The sequence below is a fragment of the Aptenodytes forsteri genome, unplaced genomic scaffold, assembly GCF_000699145.1.
Source record: "Aptenodytes forsteri isolate BGI_AS27 unplaced genomic scaffold, ASM69914v1 Scaffold69, whole genome shotgun sequence".
Taxonomy (NCBI): Eukaryota; Metazoa; Chordata; class Aves; order Sphenisciformes; family Spheniscidae; genus Aptenodytes; species Aptenodytes forsteri.
The window spans coordinates 2027484-2036686 of record NW_008795885.1 but is presented as its reverse complement, the minus strand read 5'-3'; positions in this window follow the sequence as shown (position 1 = coordinate 2036686).

The window sequence follows — 9203 nt, the reverse complement described above, 5'->3', positions numbered from 1 at the left end:
GTGCAGGGCTGCCCTCTCCCGGCGGCACGGCGGCAGACCGCGCCAGGAGCCGGGCGGGAAGGCCGGCCTGGCTGATGCTTTTGAGAAAGCCGGGCGGGAGAACGAGGCAAAGTGGTGTGGGATTTTTTTTGTTGAGGGGGTTTTTTGTTTGGTTAGGGCTGCCTCCCCTTGCCGCTGGACAGCAACTCCTGCTACACTTACAAACCTGCCACTGGGCTTTCCTATTCTTTGGCTGGGTCCCTTGAATCAGAATTTGGAAATGCTGGCTCTGGATATGGCAGGGTTTCATTTTGGGTATTCCTCAGTGAAAGCCATTTTGGGCCACATTTATACATGCTGTGTTCACAGGAGTCCTTTCAAAGTCGTTGGGAGGATCACATTCCTAAACAAATCTACCTGTCTCAAATGGATGGCCAGACACACTGAAGTTGAGGTTAAAGCAAATACCTTACGCTTTGAAGCAACAGAGTTTTCAAACGACTGGCACTGTGGCTGTTTGAGACCAGATACCCTGTGGAACAGACTATTCAGATATTGCTGGCCTTCAATCTTCTAAGTATTTGTTCCTTTTTTTCCTCACTGACATTTAGAAATGCTTTGCCTTCGCAGTAGCTAATTTATATTTGCTTGCATTGAAATATACCCTAACAGTGAGCTCCCTCTATACATACATCACAAAATAATACATCTATACCTCTACCACCTGCAGCAATTCAGTAACTGACTTTGAACAGTGCAGTGTATTGATTGTAGTGGCAGGTTTTAAATTTAAGCAGGCATCCTACTTTCAACTTTCCCTTCTCTTATCCCAGCCCCCTTGCCTATCATGGCACCCCAAGTAGAAAAGCATGTTCCTTAACCTTTTACATGATCTAAACAGATTTTTCTTTATGGCATTATGGTCTGTAATCAGATCAAATGAAAAGGAGACAAATCTAAACCTTGGTTGCTTGTCAGCATAAATCCACAGCCTTCTCCTGGATCTCCAGGTGGCAGAGAGGGAATGGCCCCGGGGGCAGGGAGCGGCACTGGGTGAGCTGCAATGGGGCAGCACCCCCAGCCCAGCAGTGCCCCTCAGCTACCAGCCAGCCATGCCAGGGCCAGGATGCAGGCAGGGCCCTGCCAGTACTCTTGCAGAAGGAATTCCCGTGTGGTCTCACCTAATCTTTCCCTAATAATTCATCCCAGGCATCTGCCTCGTAGACACTCTGGGAGGGCACCCAGTATAATCCCCATTGCCCAGCATGTCTGGACAGCACTGCTCTCTACTAACCTTCAGACTGGTAGTAAAAATGGTAGTAAAAACCAAACCAGGCAAAGGGCTGCAACTTTTGTGTGCAACACACAATGAGCAAGGACACTGCCAGTGGCCCAGAAAATGGGCTCTGGTGCTGTAGTTTTACATGCTTCATGCTTTCAGTGGGTCTCCTGTAGCAGACTTTGCTGCTTGCTTCTCTTAAAAAATAGATAAATAGCAAGGCACTAACTTACAGCTTCTACCTATTGCTTTCCAGTATTTAATGAAAATGTAACAGCTTTGAAGAATAAGGGATTGAATGCTTTGCTTCACTAGAAATTCTGTTTAAGAAGAGTTCTGACTGCCTTGTACCCACAGCAGTTCCCAAGAGGTGTTGCGATTGCCAGCTGCATGGTTTAATGACAGCAACTTAATGGAACTAAGCTCATGACTTAATTATATTAATTGTCAGACCTGGAAGGCTGCAGACGGCACAGTGCCACAGAAACCTGGCTTTTCAGCTGAAGAAATACCTATTTCAAACTGGAATCTGAGTGTGATGAATCTGAAGCAGAGATGATCATGCTAATTGCCCAAAGCCATGATCTCAGAGGTTAAAAGTCCAGCCACCTGACATCACTGTGTGTAAAAATGGTCATGCAATAAGACGTAAAACATGCAGGTGAGTGAGGAGGGAAACAGCAGAGATTTTTTGGAACACAAAGGACTCTAAGAATATTTGTTTGCAGAAATCTAGGTTTACTTTTTAATGTGCTATAGATCATGGCTGTGTTAAGTAAAGATGATCATCATCCCGTGACATCCATGTGGGCATACACTCACATCCCTCCAGCAGACAGCTAATTTGGAGTTGAAGGAAATGTGTTGTTCTTGGCTTCTTTCAGGGTCTGTTCTGGAATTTATGAAGTTACTGAAATGCTGTGATGAGGTCTTGAAGCTAATGCAAGCAAGATGGGTTTAAATTACCTTCTCAAAGCTGGTTTTGTTCCATTTACTTGGCTTTGTCTTTGACAACCTTGTTGTATAGAAGATGTGTTGCAGAAGCAAATGATCAGTCAATGTTTTGTCAGTAGAGTACACTTTCTTAAATATAGGAAAGCTGAGCTTTCCTGGAGGGGATTAGCTATGTTTCAAAAAGAGAAAGATTATATGATACTTTCTGATTGAGGCTCAACACATATTTTCTGTCTCTTCTTTTGAATCCAGCAATAGGTTTTAATAATTAAATGTGCAAAACTTACTTAGCACAAAACTTAAAGAATCTGAAGCTTGTTAACATTAACTGTGTCAAACGATAACTACCCAAGGATCAAACCAGAGCTTGTTAATGAAGGTGTAGAACAGGGTTTTCCTCCCTCTTCCACAGATAGTTTGGTAACTTGCAATATTGTGGTCTTATCACTTTGATAAGATAGAAAGCCCCAGCTGTTGAACAAAACAACCTAACGTTAATTATGTTAAATATTTCTGCCACTATTTATGTCAACATATACAATATTTTGCAAGCATTTAGACTACACCTACTACAAGAAGGGGAAGGGCAGAGAGATACAAATTTCTCGTCAGTAACTCAGTTCTGGAAGAGAGAAGTAAAAATTGGCAGGTTCCTGTATGACAAGGTTATAACACTTCCTAAATTTTCTGCAAAATTTATGATCACATCCTTTTTTCTTTTCCAGTATTTTGACTTTAGGCTGCTTTCCTCTGATTTCTTATTTGTTTCAGCAAGCCTTGGAACAAGGCTTCATAACTTCAACCAATTTGGGTTCAACATGTTTTGGCTTATTCACACATGATGTAAACACGTGTGAATGAAACCTAAGCATTCTTTGTAAAATGGATACATCCAGATCATAACAATAGGTATGACAGGTTAAAGAACATGGATAAAATCCTGTCTGCACTGAAAAGCAGAAATAATTATGCCTGGATGAGACATCTACTTTCTTAGCTATGTCTCAGTTCAGGAAGATGCAGCTCATAGGATATTGTGGTCATTTCTTAGACTTTTGTCTTTTTTTAATAAAATTTAATATTTTTTTGAAATTAGAAAAAGCTGTTTTGTGGGTTTTTTTTTCTTTCTCAATAGAACTTGCTTTTCCTTTTGGTATTATCAGCATCCTTTTAAAAAGAATTAACCAAGTGTAAGAAATTCACATTTTGCTAAATCCACAACAGGAACAAATGTCAGCTAGTGACTAAGAAATCTTTTTCGTATTGATAAAGAACATTCCTCTTAAACCAGAGTTCCCCCTAATGACAACTTAAGAACTTCCAGCAGATTTCTCAACAATCTGTGTAGAAGTTGGCAAAGCCAAACCTAAATTTCTTGTTACAAACACATTGCAAATGTGAGCAATATTGATCTCAGCAGTGAAACACAGCATAATCATCCACTGAGTCACAAAGTTGCAAGCTTTTAACTTAATTTCCAACAGGATGGTCTCTGCAGACCTACTTGTTGAACTCTATTTCAACAGGCTAAGTATTGCTTAGCATAAAAGCTGTGGAAAATAAGAATATGTTTTCTCTGGTCCTTTGCTTCTCAAAGCCTTTTTATTGTCACTCTCTAGCATTCATTTGCATTGCATGTGCCATATCAAAGGGAACGGCAGCCACTGGAGTAGTGGCTTTGCCATCAGGTTTGCATTTTAAAGGAGAAGTACCATTTCCCGTATTTACTTCAAAGCAGCCAGCCCTTGTGCCTTTGCATTTCTTGTATGTTCTGTGGAGGACAGCCCAATGCTACCAGGAGCATTGGAAAATACATTAAAGCCTGGGTTGGTCCCACGTCAAAGAGCACTTCACACAATCTTAAATCTTGTGTCTCTCCCTTGAGAAGTAAATGGGTATTTATGAGACTGCAGATTGTATAAAGCAAAGCACACACATACATGAGCTGAACAAAGCAGGCTCAGCCTGTCTCCCAGGAAATACTGCCGATGGCTGCTGTGAAACCACATCGCCCATGTCTCGTAACTATTTTATTTTCTACTTATCAGCCAATATGCTTTGATTATGCAGTCTTAAAAATATTTCATCATTTCTTCCTTGCTGCCCTGCTACGTGTTCCAGTCTCACCAACACATGCAACTGGACTTATTGGGATGGACCTGGAGCTAGAGGTCCTGTGAGGAACGATCTCGCCAAAGGTGACCAGGGGGTGAGTCAAGGGGAGGCACAACGCTGCAGCAGGAGCTTCAGCTAAGAGTTGTTGCTAATGCTGGTTGCTGTTGCCCCCTCTTTGAAAAGAAAACAGGCATGGTTAATGGTTGGACCAGAACCACAAAATTACAATTAAGAAATTAGCATTTCTTAAACAATATGGACTACACTTTTAAAAATAGTAGTGATAGGTCTCTTTAAAGTTAAAAAAAATCAAGCTTATAAACTAGGTTTGTCTTTTTTTTTTAATCATTATAAATAATAAAATACTACAACAGGCACTATGTCAATACTGCAAACAAGCAAATATTAGTATTTTCTCCTTACCATCTATAATAACTGTACAAGTGATTATGTGGACTCCACAGGCATGTTCTTTGCACTGCTTCTCTAAAAAAACCTCTTCTGCTTGCATTAACACTAGAAATCCACAACTAGCTAGATAGGAGAACCTGAGGAGAACAGAAAATGAAATAAAGGGGGAGACACTAGAAAGTCAATGAAAGTGAAGCCTACCCACATGGTTGGGTCTGCTCATTCAGCTCCAAAACCAGCACCTGGGACACAACAAAAAATTATGGCAGGGCCCTGATAAAAGTCCCCCCAGGCCCATGTGTCCTGTTGTACTGGCTGCTCTCGTGGCAAGTTAAAAAAGGGGTGCTGAAAGATAAACTCATGTTTAAATACTCTTGAATGCATTTACACTGCAAATCTGCATGCCATATGTTATTGCCCTTTGATTACAGCAGTAATGCACCAGGCTGGGCGCTGTGACTGCCAGGTGCTGGCTGGTGCACGGGGAACTGGATGAGGTTCAGAGTGATGCCAGCCTGCCTCCCTGGAGCCTGACAAAATACAACCTGCATAAAGTTAAAAAAAAATTGTGAATTAGCAAGTGAATTAAGATATTTAGGGAAGAAATAGGATTTCCGGAGAGAAATTTTACCAGTATATCCTTTCCTCACTAGTGTCTTGAAAATGCATTTTTCATAATTTTTTATGTCTGGAAGAAACAAAGTGCTCTGAAATAAAATTAAAATAGTACAAAACTGAAACTATACATGATTTTTTTCTCATCTTTATTTTTCTGTCTCAATAGTTGTCTGAAATGGACTCCATTGTCATTTTAAAAAAAAAATCAATTAACAATTTGAGCTAGATTTACTTTGTGTAAGGGTTTGCCTGTTCCTCTGTGAGGCAGGAAAAAGTTTTAATAAAACCAGCATGAATGAATTCACACCTGCACAAATACCCTGACATATAAGGGAGTGCCTAATACATAGCATCTTCTAAATAAGGCAAGAAGAGACAAATCCTGCTGAAGTCCGGAGTAGCTATGCAAAACCAGTTTTCTTTGCCAGTTAGCTCCTGGGCGGTCAGCGGAGAAGGCTTCTTCCCCACAGGCAAATGCTGGGGGGGGTCCGGACCCCGTGTGGGGGTCCTGTGGATGTGGCCACAGAGTATTTCTGCTAGGGCAGAGATGCAGAAATCAGGCTCAAAAGGTGCCCCCCAACATCATTCCCAACTCCAGAGTCTTCTTGTAAGTCCCAAGAAACAGCAGGGAGGGAGGTGACAAGTGTCTGTGGTGTCTCCAGATTCAGTGAGGAAAAGCTGAGGAAAAATCATCCCGTCAGCTCTGCCAAGATGCACTGTCACACCTTCACATCATTTTCTGGCTTAGCGTTCACATGTACAGGAGATGCATCATCAGCACCATCCCAGGTCCTTCTGCCTCACGGTAAACAGCCCCTTCATCCCGTACACCCCTGGATGCATAGGAAAGGACCATCCCCTGTCACCTCGCAGAGTCTAAATACCCGGATGCAGTGAGCACACTTGTCCCAGCAATATGCAAAATCCTGAATAAGATGGCCCTAAGAACAATTGTCAGTATTACTTGAATGAGTCTCAGTGTTTTCTGACCTTCCTAACAATTTCATGAATAGCCAAATAACTTTCCAGAAAAGAGACATGCACGTACGCACAAATATAAATGCATATACCCACATGTCTATATATAGGTAGGTTCAGTGATGAATGAAATGAAGTGCTGCTTGTTTTCCATAGCCAAGTAGTTAGTTCAGATCCCTGCAATTCTCTTACGAAATGACTTCTCAAGTGAATTCTTAATTTTTAATCTTCATTCACCACTTAACTTGGTTTTGAAGGAGTATTTATGAGATTATTTCTTAAAGGAAATTTTTTCATTCCACTGGGTTAGTTATGCTGGTTTTGTGGCATGCTACGTAACTAAATATGACAACCCATTTAAATTGTATTAATAGAAATTCTACTCTTAAAAGTTATACCACAGTTCTTTTTTTAAGAAAGGATGGATAGATATCTGTGTAACAATTCAGACAACAGTTTTTTGTTGGAGATGGACATCTTTTAAATCAACTGACACAGACAGAGACCAAATATAATCTTTTTACTTAAGCTCAGGCAGAAACAAGTCATTTGCACATTACACCACATAGGAAGAAACTGGGAGGAATGCACTGAACTTCCCTGTTTCAGCCCACCAGGTCACAGTGGGTTACCAACCCCAGAAACAGCCATTTCTGGACAATGTGCCAACTTGTGCTGTGGGTTTTACATGTTTAGCAGCACCGGTGGGAACCTCCTCTGCCTGCCTGGCTCCCTGCCCTGCTTGACCACCCATGCAGAATGGTCACTCACAGACCCCAAGGAAGAAAATAATAATTTTTCCTCTCCTCTGAAACTATTTTTTTTTTTATTTTTTCCCAAGGTGAAAGTTTTCTATCTACCTAGGGTGTTTTCTCTCCATCTCTTTCTGAAAGGTTTAAGGATAGCTCCATATTTTTTTTTTCCTCCTTCCTACATCAGTTACACTGCATGGAGGAGCAGAGGATACTGCTGCTGTTGTTTCCAGGTCTGAGAAAGATCAGGAAATCCAATAACTGCACCAAAGCTGAGCTGATATGGGTGTGATGGAGCAAGAGAGAGGCAGGATTTAATAAACAGACAGGAAAAGATAATTTTTTGAGAAAAACGGTTTTTGATAGTGTTTGAGCCTCCCATTTCTCCCTTACAAATGTCTTATAGGGGATAGGAGGCAGGAGAAATAAAAGGGTTAAGAACAAGGGCTGAGCCTGTCAAACCAGGCAGGCTAGCTAAAACAAATGGATCCTTTCATGCTAAGTTGGATTTGCCCAGTGCAATGTTTATAGTTGGGCAATAAATACACAAAAAGCCTTATTATTTTGCCAAGGAGCTAGAAATATCCTTCAGGCCAAGTCAAAGCCACTTCTTTCTAATTTGAGACTCCAGCACAAACTGAAGTTCTCTCTCTCACAGATGCACGGTTTGTTTTTCTGAACCTCAAATTAAGCTTTCAGAAAGTTGTTACTGAATAGGAACTGAGCCAAAGACCACGCACCATCTCAGTCTTCCCCTGACAGCAAGCATCTCAGGAAGTGCCAGTCAGTTCTGCATTCATTTGGTGACGTGGCACCGAGAATATTCTTCAGTCCAAGCCTTTTTCAAGTGCTTCCTCAGCCACCCTTCTGTCTCTACAGCGTCGGTTTTACTCAGCTTCAAGGAATAAACAAACCTGTCATTTATACCTTTGAATGATATACTTGAGGATGGCAGTCAAATCAGAAAGTTGAGAAAATTCAGCAGAATACTGCACTTAGTTTCAAAACTCCTGCTTTCCCAGGAGTATCAGCCCTTCTCTCCTAAAGTGTACACATATATATATTGACTGTGTGGCTGCTTTAACTGCACTAGCACAGCTCACAGGACATTCACTGTGAATACAGCCTCCAGCGCTCACCCGTGCACACATAGCAGGCCTGAAGGCAGCAACCACCAGAAGCTGGAACTTAAAACATCCTGAAAGCAGCAGCATCGTAAACACTGAATTTTCAAAGAGATGCAGATGTAAGCAGTGGCACCAATTTTCAGAATTGCAGAGCAAGGCAGGTCCATCCAACCTAATTTAGGTCTCTTGACTGGGCTGCTCAGGTTGGAGAGCTAAGCATCATCTGCTTCCTCCGTTAAGGAACAGGTAGGTTCCCTTGAAAATGCCCAAGAGCCAAATTCCTTCTGGACACACATTTTCCTCCCCTGTTTGGAGAGGGAGCTTCAGGCAACCAAATTCCTAACATCAGCATCTTGAGTAAAAGCCTGATGTGGCAGTTAGTCCAAACTAGACTCCTTAGTACTCCTAAAATTAGAGGTACTGGTATTTAGGCAGACTTGAGAACCAAAAGCAGTGCTTTCTCCCCGCAAGTCACCTGTTGTCATCTATTGTAAGAAACACTTCAAGTACTTTGGAGCTGGGATGTAATAATGTGAATGATCAAGCTACTGTATTTTCAGCTTTTATTAAAAAAAAAAAAAAGACATCACATGTACATTTCAGAATATTTTTAAACAAGGCCTTTTTCTTAAAGCTTTAGACATCTAAAAAGTGTCTACATGATTCACACCTGCATGGAGCTTTGCAAATCACACAGTAGTCACCAAACAGCTATATTGCACAAAGATCCACACAATATCACACCATTCTTAGCTTAGTCTACATTGTAAAGTGCTGTTTCGTAGGAAGAAACTTGTTCTGGAAAAATAAGTATTTGGATAGGCAAGTACTGCTGAACTGTATTTCTGAAAGGTGACACTTCCATTGTAGTAGAAAAAATCTGACAGTGTGTTGTCAGTGCCTCTGACAGTGTGGGTTTTTTATTTAATAAGCTGGAGTAAGCACCATAGAGTACTGTAATGAATGCATCCTAAGTATTCAAGTAACACC